General features: G+C 43.1%; 1 protein-coding gene across 2 annotated transcripts in view; it reads left to right on the forward strand.

Annotated features, from left to right (window-relative positions):
- Nucleotides 1–13,350, forward strand: part of DOCK1 (dedicator of cytokinesis 1) — a 530,876-nt gene that overhangs the window by 287,265 nt on the left and 230,261 nt on the right. The window lies entirely within an intron of this gene.

Genomic DNA, 13,350 nt, shown 5'->3' on the forward strand with positions numbered 1-13,350 from the left:
CTTTTCCTGAGAGGCTGTGCTGGTGGAGAGCCCTGCACAGCTCCGCAGCGCCCAGGCACCAATGGGAAATGCCCTCTGCACCAGCGTAAGTGCCGCTTATACTGTGATAAGTGGGCACTTACATTGGTGTGGGGTCCCGCCGCCTCCAATCAACTTTTGCTTCCCCCTCTCAGGGATGTGCTCTTACTGTTCTGCGCAATCCAGTATATTGGGGGGAATATTATTTTCCCAGTTGTTCTCAGAATTGTCTTACACAAAACATAATGGGTATGTGTTAGATGTAAATAGTTCCTACTTTCGTTATCTTAGGCCACTTTTGCAAGAGAAGTTTTGCCTTGGATTTGCTGCCCTCTAGATACACATTTTCCCCATCTGAATTCTCAGAACTCTTCATGGGGACTTATTGCTGAGTTTTGAGAATTCGGATGGGGGAAAAGTGCATCTAGAGAGGGGTAAGCTGCAGTACTGCAGTCCAAAGCTCTGCTCACTACCTGAGTTCGATCCTGACGGAAGTCGGTTTCAGGTAGTCGGCTCAAGGTTGACTCTGCCTTCCATCCTTCCAAGGTCGGTAAAACGAGTACCCAGCTTGCTGGGGGTAAAGGGAAGATGACTGGGGAAGGCACTGGCAAACCACCTCGTAAACAAAGTCTGCCTAGAAAACGTCGGGATGTGACGTCACCCCATGGGTCAGGAATGACCCGGTGCTTACACAGGGGACCTTTACCTTTACCTTAGAGAGCTGCAAATCCAAGGCAAAAACTCCCATGCATAAATGGCCTTAGAGGCTCAGTCCTTGTTTTGACACTGATTAGATCTTAAGACCATCTTTCCAGCTTTTATTTGTATGCTTACTTCTAAAATAAAAGACGTCAGGGCTCAAGCCTGCCTGCTAGCCTGGAAACACTCTCCCTTCATGTTATATGAGGAAAAGGTACTCTGCACATGTTCAGGGGCTTCTTCCTGATTATGCCATGTCATGTTCTTGGGGTGATCTTGTCATTGAAAACTAGTATGGAGATAAAGGCCTGATTGAACCCTAAAGATAGCTAGTTGGGATCCCTGTCAAAAACGTGATCGTCCAAACGTAGAACTGTCTTGATTCTGGTTTATGTTTAAAGCAGCCCATCAGCTCTTCAAGAATAGCAAGTAATGTTTTCAAATGCTTATCTTTCATTGGTTTCTAATGCTTAATTGGATCCCCGGGACACTGCTCCCCTCTTTAATATAGCATGTCACTCCAGGCAAAACAAAGAAAAATCTAATTCTCTGAAAAATCAATTTCAATTTTACACTGGGGGTAATTGCAAAGCTGCATCTATATTAGTACAACAAAGGTCAACATATAGGTTTTACGGGTTCTCCATACGGTTAGTCTTTATCCATCCAAAGAAGCACTATGAAGATTTAAACCTTTTACAAAGTATTAATAAAATGCAATATATTAAGTATCCACTGGTGAGCAGTGTAATTGATCTGTAATACCAAGGTACCAGTAATACATAGTCTGTGCAATTTTTCTTATAATTAACAATGTATCCCTGAACCTTGCCTAGTGCAGGAGCTAGATAATTTTTTCCCTTCACCTGAGATAGCTGAAGTTTTAAGATTACCCTAAATTGTATTCCGTGATGTACTGTGCCTTCAACCAGATCTTAATAGAAGCAAGAGTAATTCAGTCTTAATAAGTTCACTGTGGTGGGAAAAGGATCAATATCCTAGACTTTTTTTTTTTTTTTTTAAATGTTGACTTCTGTCCATAAAGGATTCTATTACAACCTGGATTATACAGTTTATTTGAAATTGATTTTGGGGCAGAATGCAATTCCAATATATGAATTACAAAGCCAACCTCTCTTCATATAGCTTCCTTTGCAAGAATTGAAAATAGCAGCAATTAAATTAAGTAAGCTCCATAGATCATTGTTCTACAGAGATTACATTTAGCTTTCCAAACTAACATTCGCACATAAACCATGTTCTTATGTTTAAATCTGTATTATCACCGAAACGTTGCCAATAAGAAAAGATTTACAGTTCAAAGGCAGTTCTTTGGGCTATCACCTGTGGTTTTTGCATGTAAAGTATGTCAAATGTAGCTCAGGTGCTCAGTCAGCTATGCAGACATCTAAAAATATTTTTGCTTTATTATGCCTCAGATAACATACCTAATGAACATACTTCACAGAAAGTATAAAGCAAAATACGACCCGAAGTGTAGTGAGTGATACTATAATTATTAAAATAGCTCCATTAGGAAAGCATACTGGGGATCAGGCGAGAGGAATAAGAACAGTAGAAGTCTTCTTTGATAGGTTACTGCAAATGTTCCTTGTAATGTATGGCACTATACGAGCAACTGGAACATCAATGAGTTTCTGTATTCTTTGCACAGAGCTTATTTGTAACAGGAATTTTCCATTAAATCTTTCCTTATATGCAACAAATGTCTGTCCTTCAAAAAAGGAATAAAACCACTAAACCAATTTGCTCCCATTAAAGACTGGTGTTTAAACAATGTTTCTGTAATCTAATTTTTTTGCCTTTACTTAGGAATTCAAAATAAAAAATTCTTCTGTACCCAAGCAGATTACTGGGCAGCTGCTATACATAGAGTTGCCAACCTCCAAGTGGTGGCTGGAGATCTCACGCTATTACAACTGATCTCCAAGTGACAGAGATCTGGTCCCCTGGAGAAAATGGCCACTTGGGCAATTGGACTCTATGGCATTGAAGTCCCTCCCCCCTCCAAACTCTGCTCTCCTCAGGCTCCGCCCCCAAAATCTCCAGGTATTTCCCAACCAGGAGCTGGCAACCCTAACTATGCAGCTTAAGAATTAAACACACTTTAAAAAAAACCTCACCCATCTGTGTGCCACCAGCTGAGCCCAGGAAGCATAGAGGAGCTGGGGCCAAAGCCAGAACCATCAATAAAGAGAAAGCAGGAGGGGAAAAGAGAAGTTGAAACATGGGTACAGGGAAAATTTAACAATATATCTCATTGGTGCCACTTTTTATGCTCTAAATATTTGCCATGTCTCTGCATACTGTGGCAACAGCGGATACTTTTGAATTGTTTTTTAAATGTAAATTCTTTCGAAGAGTTTTTTAGGATTAGTTTAATAGAGAAAAAAACACAAACGGAATAAAGAGGAGCTTGAGCTGAAGAAGGGATTGAGATGGCTTACTTTCTGTTGGATAATAAATACCTATCAGAAAGGAGCTTAGTGTTGATTGGATGAAAATGAACTCCCTTAGGAATGGGTTTGTGTGTGTGTGTGAGAGAGAGAGAGATAGAAGGGCAGGTTTCATATTCAAGAGGGTGAGGTGGAAGTACGCCGAGGAGGTGAAATGGATTGCACCGCTTCAGACTGCAGGCTGTGGATTGTAATCATGAGTGCTGCTTTGCGGACAAACTCTATAGAAACAGAAACCTAGTGCAGGGAGGTGAAAGACTCTTGCCCTTCTCTTGGACAGCTGTGTTTGCCTTTTATTTACAGCTGTGTTTTTTAAAAAACAACAACAACATGGGAACACACCTATGAGTCTAAATGAGGCCTATGCGGTGGTTGGTAAGTGAGTTATAACGGTGGGAGGGAGGCTATATCTAAGTGAAGAGGGCTAACTTCCCTGGAAATATGTGAAATAAAATCTCCCATTGAAAACATCATTTATATGTTAGAATTGTAGGGCAGTAATAGAGCCAGGTAACAGACAGACCAGACCAGGGAGGGGCTGTGGCTCAGTGGTAGAGCATCTGCTTGGCATGCAAAAGGTCCCAGGGTTCAATCCCCAGCATCTCCAGTTTAAGGGACCAGGCAAGTAGGTGATGTGAAAGACCCTTGCCTGAGGCCCTGGAGAGCTGCTGCCTGTCTGAGCAGACAGTACTGACTTTGATGGACCAAGGGTCTGATTCAATATAAGGCAGCTTCATGTGTTCATGTGAGCCCTGCCTCCCCTCCATGGACCCTTCCACCTCCAATCTCTCCAGGAAGCAGAGCGGCAGAACTGAAGCCTGGACCAGATAGAGAAATGCTTGCCTGGTCGGCTCCAGCTGCACTCAGGAGACACAATTCTTCAATAGAAAAGATCCATTAGCACCTTAAAGACTAACAAAATTTTGGGCGGGGCATGAGCTTTCATGAGCCACACCTCACTTCTTCAGATACAGCTACAGTGTGAGTCCATCTAGCCTTAAGTAGAGAAGAGTGATTTAGACACACAATGGCAAAGTAATGTCAGGAGCAAGTAAATGACATTAGAAGGCGTGATTGGATTCGGGATTCGGCGTGATATGCAGTTGCTGCTTTAAGGGTAGCAGTTCAAAGGGAGATTAGAAAAAGAGCCTGCTGAATTACAACTAATAATGAAGCTCAAGACTATGCATTCTCCAGGACTTAATAGAGATCTGGGATTCCTGTCTCATTACCAATGCTGATTTCTTCACACCTACCACCCCTCTGCATATCACACCTAATCCATTCACGCCTGCTAACGTGATTACTATAATCATCAATCAAAATAGAACACAGAGGTTAATACTAAACTGAAAGTTATGCCAAAAATGGGTGCAGAAATTATTTCATATATGTGCTATTATTATTATTCTTGAATGTACAAAACCTAATTTCTATTAACAGGTGTTTGAGTGAATGTTTCGCTCAGTCACTTTCCACTGATCACTGTGAAGTAGATTAGAAGCAAATGTGTTACTTGCATCATTGTCTGTGTAGCAGTCCAAATGAGCATGAGAGCATTTCCTAAGTGTAATGTGGGTTAAAAAAAAACCTCACAGAGCGTATTAGCTGCCTTGAATTTTTCTTAAGGAAAAGGTAACAAATAAACGAGTTAAATAAATAAAAGATTAAATCTGGCAGTAAATCTAAAGCGATACTAAAAACTATAGTGAAAATTAAATTAACATTTAGTGCTAGTTTCCTCTGTTTTATCTGTTCCAAGTTATGCTTTTTAAAATAAAACCGGACAAAATAAAGTACAGTGTCATATTAAAAAAACTGGAATTTATTGTCTGCAAAGAACAGGGATGCTGCAAAATATATTCCTGCATTCCTTGGTACATAATTTTAAAAGCCTCTTGTCAATGTAACACCATATTACAGCATAATACAAGGCCAACATTAAAAACAGATGGGTGGGAGGGGAACTATGGACAAGCATTTCCACCGTGCTTGAGCACAGAAATGGTATTTGCTTCCAAAGCAGCCAACCAATGACTTTTATAGAAGCATCAATTTAGATGGTAATAAATAAATCTCCATTCCTATGTTGAGAAGATTACCCCTTAGGCATTTGGATGCTTAGCCTCAGCATCTGACCATTGGAAATCCACACACAGTCAAAGCAAGGCATGGTTTGCTAGTCACATGTCCAGAGGGAAAGATAATAAAAGTCAGAGAGAAAAGTTCCTTCTAGGGTTTTCTAATGGACCTGGGTGATCAAGGTTTTGCTCATATTTTAGGGTGCTCATTTAGGGCATTTGATACCCAGATTTGCAACTTTTTTTTTTTTTTTTAGAATTCTCTAACACTTTTCATTCTGGAGGTAGGAGAGGAAATGTGCAGACAGTATTTTGCTCAATAGTTCGACAAGATACAAGCCCCCCCCCTTTAGTGTTCTAGGCAATGATGTCTTTTTGATAATTAACATTTAATGGAAGCAGTGAGAATTTGTTGCATATTTTTGTAGATTGCATATGCTAATGAATGAAGGCGACACAAACAGGATTTATATGGTTCTCCTTACCAGCTATAGTAAAAAAAACCAACCTCATTATCAGATTTGCCAGAAACTTAGCTGGATTCAACATAGAACAGCATGTGGTGTGACTAACTCTCCTCTACATTTGCAATGCCTTCAAAAAATGTGTGTCCAAAAGAGTTAGCATAGTGGTAAGGAAAATGTATGCGTACATACTCAGAAGAGCCATTTACTTTATTGTGACTTTGCATATTCTAGGTATGAGATTTGTTTGGGGGAAGAAAGAGGAATCTGGCTCATTTAAAATTCCATATCAGAACAGTTTGCAACTGTTTTCCTTTTTACACAGCCCAGTTCCAAACATTAATTTTGCAGGATGCAAACATAATATGCTGTATGTCCACAAATACACTGAAGTCTTTTTTTTAACTGAGTGTGTGTATTAAAGATGGGGAGTGAGAATGGGAGCTGTGATTAGTACAGAATGTCAAGTGCCGCCACTCAAGGCACAGCTGTCTACGCAGCACAATAGAGGGTGAGTAGAGATCACCCAGGAAATCCAGCAGCAGAACTGTGTGTGTGGTGTATCAAGGGAGGTGGACTTCTATCACCTTGTCTGATCACCCTACCCAGGTCGCTGGCCTTTGGTACAGAGCAGTGGTTGGCAAACCGCGGCTCGCGAGCCGCATGCGGCTCTTTGGCCCGTTGAGTGCGGCTCTGCCAATCTGGCGCCCGCTTGGCTCTGCTTCTGCCGCTCCCACCAAACTTGCTCTGGGGGCTGAAAATTCCCTCCTTTCCCGGCTCCCGAGTGGGCGCGAGTGGGAGGGGACGGGGGGAGAGCGCTCGCTTTGGCCCGCGGCCAATGGAGAGGCAAGTGTGCCGTGCCGCAGCCCGCCATTGGCTGCTGCAGGGAGGCCGGCTCGACCTTGCGCGTCGCAGCGGGGTAGGGCCTGGATCGGGCTCGGCCGGCTGCTGGGATCGGGGGAAAGGAGGGGACCCCTTCTATGCGCCGTCCGGCCGAGGCCTCCCGACGGCCTCTCTGGGCTCCTCCAGCAAGGGGAGGCGGGGGCCCGGCGGGCTGGCTGGGGCGCCTCTGAGGCGGGCGGGCCAGGGCGGCCTTCCTGCTCGGCAGCAGCCCGTCGCTTTCCTCCACGGGGCCGGGGAGGGCTCATCCAGGAGGCTCGGCCAGGCAGTTGCCCTCAGAGCCCGGGCTGGGCCGGTGGCAGGGAGCGCTGACAGCTCAATCACTTCGTCAATCGGGCCAGTCAATCAAAGCGGCTTTTCGGAGCTGCCGAGTGTCAATAGTGGTCTGATCGCGATGGCGGGCACTGATAGCGGCTGATTGATCCATCGCCAGCAGAAAGGAGCTGGGGGGGGGAGGGCAAAGGAAGCCAGTGGGGAGAGAAGCTGTCCATTTAGGCACGGGGGGTTTTGCTTTGAATTTGCCCCTCTCTAGATGCACATTTCCCCCATCCGAATTCTCAAAACTCTGCATGGGGCACTTACTGTTGAGTTTTGAGAATTTGGATGGGGAACATGTGCATCTGGAAATGTGCAAACCCAAGGCAAAACCTCCCGTGCATCAATAGCCAAGGATCCCCAGACCTCCTCCTCATCCCCCCGCCCGGGAAGGGGGGAAACTCCCACCCAGCCAGGCCAGCCTCCCTCTGCGATCCCCCGACTCTTCCTCAACTCGGCGCCCTTCGGCCTGCCTTTCCAGCCCGCCCCCGGGGTTCCCGAGCAGCTGGGCTCCCGGCCATGGGGAGGGCCCAGCTGGCCGGTGACCCGCAGTGGCTCCCTCGCTCGACTCGCTACCGACGCTCGGGCGGAGAAGCCTCCGCCTGAGAGACCTCTGGCCCTTTTCTGCGCCAGCCCAACTGGAAAGCAGATCCGCTCCGAAAGGACGAGGGCTGCCGCTTTTATGGGGGGGATTAAGCCTTCTCTTTCCAGGAACCAAGAAAAAACAGGGATGGGGGGGATGGGGAAACTGGCCAGCAGAAGAGACGGAGGCCGCAGCTTTCCCTCTCCCGCCACCCAGAGGCCTGGGGAATTGAGGAAGATCTTCGCTGCCCACCCCCGTCTCCCTCTCTCCCTTCCACACACGCATCCTCTACCCCTTCTCTTTTATTTCCCCAAAAGACAGCCCCCTTCCCCAGTTTTCAACACGTTCCTCGTTCTCTGCCCAGTTCCTCCGCGACTCAAGGCTGCCCACGGCCGCCGCCCGGGTAGCTGCCTCTCCTCTCCATACAACCCCCCCAACAGTCCCCGCCTGAAAACCGGAGGCTCCCTTCCTCCCAATGTGTGTTATGCCTGGGAGGTTTCGCCTTGGATTGGCCACTCTCTAGATGCAAACTTTCCCCATCCAAATTCTCAAACAATAAGCCCCCCATGGAGAGTTTTGAGAATTCGGAGGGGGGAAACATGCATCCAGAGAGTGGCGAATCCAAGGCAAAACCTCCCAGGCATAAATGGCCTGATCTCGAAGCGTTTGAGGCTGGGGGGGGGGGAGGTGTTTTCCATCGCGCCCTTCTGCAGCCTGAGTTGGCAGGGGGGGGACGAGGAGCTCCAAAGGGGGGGGGGCTGATCTGAAACCTGACCAACTTGCAGGGTGGGGCCTCCTACTCCAGCACCCTTCTGGAGGGCATCCCCCTGATGCCACGTTGGGCTGGGTCGGAAGCGGTGAGTGGGGGGAGAAGGAGATGCAGCTGTCTTTGGGGAGGAGCCCTTTTTGGGGAGGGGGAGAGAAAGACCCCCCACACACATTATTAAGTATGATATCAAGTTTTATTCAATGTACCTATAGTTTAATTAAGACTTAAAACTTTAATTAAAGTTTATTAAGTTAATAAACAGTGTACCTACCTATATAGTTTAAGTTTAAGAAATTTGGCTCTCAAAAGAAATCTCAATCGTTGTACTGTTGATATTTGGCTCTGTTGACTAATGAGTTTGCCGACCACTGGTACAGAGGAAGCTAGAGAGGAACTGTCCAACCCTGGTTTGTGCATCTTCTACCAATACTGTTCCATCCCTCCTTCCCCCTTCTTTTTCTGTCTCCCTCCTTTGATGTGAATGTATCTAAAATCTTTTTTTCTTTTTCTGGCTCTTTTCCTGTCATCTGATTATTCCTGCTCCAGTTTTGCTGCCACCTCTGTCTCTCCTTCTTTCTGCAGTCCTTCACTTGTGTGTTTTCACTCTCTCTGGACACTTTTAGCTCTCCTATTTTGCATGAAGAATGGCTTTTCCAACATTCTGGATCACAGTAGCATAGCCAGGCAGCAATTCATAATCACAAGCATAATATAGATGTTCAGTTACAGTAGACGGAGGTGGAAGGGAAAACATAAAGCAGAAACATTAGCCAGTAGCACAGCTGATAGGCAATCCTTACCCATTGTCATTCTGTACTCAGCTTCCAGCGGTTTATTTAGGTCTACAAACTATGAGGACATTCCATTTTTCCCCCTTTTAATTAAGGGTAAACTCTTAGTATATGTCAACTGGGAACAAAACAAGGTGTTCCCACTCATGCTTCAATTTCCACATTAAGTAAGGAGCAGATACAAAGCCATATCATTTCAGAGGAGCAAAACCAGGTACTTGAGGATATAGCCGTTTGCTGCATCTCTCCCTGTATGTTTTGCTGTGTTCTCATATAACAAAAGAAAGCAGGACAAGTGAGAGAGGTCAGTTTTTCTGGGAATGAACACATTAACAAGATGAGAATAAGAAGATCATTCCACTGCTCCATTTTTGTGAAAGTGCTTGCCTGGAGCAGACAAAACAGCTGGTAGAAAATAAACAATATGTTTGATTTGCTGACTGGATTGAAGGATATGACAACGCTAGGCCTTCTTCCATATGCCTTCTTTTCTTCACTGGTGTGTTGCCTTAGCTTTCAGCTTATGGCTGCAATCTTTTGGGCTGTCGTGTTTGAGTAAGCATCGCTGAACTTAAGGGATATACTTCTGAGTAAACACACATGAATTGTTAATATAGAAAATTACAATAAAGCTTAAGAAATAACCCCAAAACATTCATAGTGCCAAAATACAGTCTAACATTCTCAAAGAGTTTAAAGACCACATAAAGAGCTGATGTGCATTGCTAAGTTCAAGTGAATGCAAACCAGAAGAACTATGGGTTGAAACCAGAGATATCATCAAGGAAGAATGCTCAAAGACTATTCCTGTAGTCAAAAGAAATGGAAAGCCTTGATGACTTATGAAACTCTTGAAATTGATAAAGATAAATGAGAAACAAACGTAAAAGGTGATAGAAATAGAACCAGAAGTCTAAATGCAGCGTTCCATTGACTGACACATAGAGACAATAGGAACTATTATAATAAGAAATAGAACAATAAAAAAGGAAGAACAAAAGATCTGTTCCACAAGATCCAAGAAATCAAAGGGAAATTTAAAGCACGGGCATGCTGAAAGATCAACATGAAAATACATTAACTGAACAGGACAAAATAAAGAAAAGGTGGGAACAATACACTGAAGAATTATACAGAAGAGATGAAAGGATGACAGATTCCTTCCAAGACAAATCTTTTGACGATTTTAGAGTGAATTGAAAACTGCACTAAGAGAAATTGGGAGAAATAAATCACCAGGAGTAGATGGGATATCAATAGAGCTATTTCAAGCCACATAAACAGAGTCCGTCAATGTCTTAACAAGAATATGCCAAAAAAATATAGAAAACAAAACAATGGCCCACAGACTAGAAATGCTCAATTTACATTCCAATTCTGAAAAAAAGAGACATCAAAGACTGTAGCAACTATCAGACCATCGCCTTAATTTCTCACACGTGTGAAGTGATGCTCAAAATTTTACAACAAAAACTGTTACCATATATGGAACGAGAAATGCCCGATGTTTGAGCTAAATTCACAAAAGGAAGATATACTAGAGATCACATTGCAAATTTACATTGGCTACTGGAGCATACAAGATAATTTTAGAAGCAGTTCAGCTTGTTTTTCATAGATTACAGCAAAGCTTCTGACTGTGTTGATCGTGAAAAGCTATGGTTGGTTTTAAAAGAAATGGGTGTGCCACAACGTGTGATTATTTTGGTGCTCAACCTGTGCTCTGTACCAGAGGCTATTGTTAGAACAGAATATGGAGAAACAGAATTGTTTCCAGTTGGCAAAGGTATCAGCCAAGGATGTATTTTATCTCCCTCTCTGTTCAGTCTATATGCAGAACATAACATAAGGAAAGCTGGATTAGATTTAGATGAAGTTGGAGTGAAAATAGATGGAAGGAACATTAACCATTTGAGATAGGCAGATGACACCACATTACTGGCAGAAAATAGTGAAGACTTGAAACGACTCCTGCTGAAGGTTAAAACAATGTGTGCCAAAGCAGGATTGCAACTGAACATCAAGTGATGACTACTGAGGAATCACACAACTTGAAACACCTTTAAGGCTGACAATGAAGTAATTGAAATTGTTCAAGATTTTCTATTCCTTGGCTCGATCATCAACTAAAAGGGAGACTGCAACCAGGAAATCAGAAGGAGTTTGAGACTGAGAAGGGCAGCCATGAAGGAGTTAGAAAAGATCCTTTAGTATAAGGATGTGACGGTGTCAACCGAGATCAAGATAATACATACTATAGTATTTCCCATTACTATGTATGGGTGTGAAAGTTGCACAATAAAGAAAGCTGCCAGGAATAAAATAGATTCATTTGAAATGTGATGATGGAGAAGAGGGTTACAGATACCGTGGTCCACCAAAAAAGACAAATACATTTATATAATGGACAGGCATAGTTCCACCTCTACCTGGGAGTGATCAGTTTGATCTGATGGTATGTTGGGGAGAGACTGTTGGAAAACAGCAGTTGGGAGTTGGCAGCTGGGGAGTTGAGATGGCAAAAGGAGGATGTCTGACTGAGTGAAATTGTGGAGAAGTGTTGCTTATAGTGGGCTGAAAATAGTCAATTTGTAACCAAAGGATCCCAGTTGCAGGAATAGGACTACAGTTCAAAAGTTCAATGGAAGCGAAACGTTGTAACTTCTACCTTACTTTCTTCAGTGTTATGTTAATACCATAAATAAGTGTTAACTTCTTGCTTTGTTGAACCTTCTCGTGTCTAAGGAAAGAAACACACAAGTGGTATCATCATGTGAATGGAACAGTGTCTGAGCCCTCAACCCCAATAACTCTGTGTGAGTGAGGGCATGTTATTAAAGGGGGCTGGGCTACCCTGTCTGTTGATGTCTCTATGAATGAGAGAGAGGGGACATGAGGTGTGAAATGGTCACGTCTCTCTCTCTCTCTCTCTCTCTCTCTCTCTCTCTCTCTCTCTCTCGATAGATAGATAGATAGATAGATAGATAGATAGATAGATAGATAGCAATGTGTGATGCCTGACCTACCTGTAATCCAGAACCTGAGAGAGAGAGTGAGGTTGTAGAGGGTGGTAGGCATTCTGTGTGAGTGGAGAAGGGGTGTTTCTAGATCAAATGAAGCCTGAACTCTCCATAGAAGCTGAAATGACTAAACTGAGGCTATTGTACTTTGGCCACATTATGAGAAGACACAACTCATAGGAAAAGACAGTAATGCTAGGAAAAGTTGAAGGCAGCAGGGGCAAAAAAGAAGGCCCGCCATGAGATGGATAAAGGAAGCCACGGTCCTCCATTTGCAAGACTTGAGCAAGGCTGTTAACAGTAGTTGATCATTCATTCATAGGGTCGCCATAAGTTGTAAGTGACTTGATGGCACTTAACACACACATATAGGATCAAGCTGTAGGTCTTGCTATACCATGTACACTCTGTATTCACTGCTGCCCTCATTTGATGTGATTATTATTTCTTGTTTGTGCAGTGATAAAACTAATTTTCAACTATTTCTCCAATTGCTTGCCTTTGTTCTGTATATTTCAAGTCTTTCTAAAGAGCAGTCTCTTGTTTTAAATAGCAATATATAGAATGTGTCTGACTCTTACCATACTAATTAATAAGGTTTTTCTGTTATGTAATAATCTCTGTTAGTAATGATTCATCTTCTGTATTTGCTTATCAGCATAATCGTGGTAATGCCCAGAGAGGAACACCATGCAATTACAAAGAGGAGATTAGGATCTCTAGACAGTGGCTGAATTATTGGGATATGAAAGAGGTTTTGTGTTTACACATATTAATCTTAAATAATTAGCCTTTTATAGAGGAAAGGAATCACAAATATGCATGGGAGATAAGTTCATTTAAGTATTTTTCCATAGTGTTGATACATTTTGAGAATTCGTCTTTAAATCCATGTGGTCTCTGTGTTAGCTTCCATTCATATATAAAGTCAGCACAATCTTTTCCCGCAGGCTTCAGATTAATGTCTCTTGGTTGTTGCCCTTCTTCATCATAATTTAAATTGCTAAACAAACAGAATGAGGCTAGCATATGCATATGATCAAAGCTATTCGCCAGAAACAGATACAAATGTAGATAAGATAGTCATTAAGGCCATACTTTTTCAAAGGACAACTATGGTTCCAACATCTTAGGGAAAATAAATAGCTACACTGTTGTGAAGTTGAAAACTTAAGAAATGCTATACTTATAAATTCATTTTGTCAGATTGAAGAAACAGTCATGTCCTCAATA

This window comes from Euleptes europaea, chromosome 5, assembly GCF_029931775.1.
Source record: "Euleptes europaea isolate rEulEur1 chromosome 5, rEulEur1.hap1, whole genome shotgun sequence".
Lineage (NCBI taxonomy): Eukaryota > Metazoa > Chordata > Lepidosauria > Squamata > Sphaerodactylidae > Euleptes > Euleptes europaea.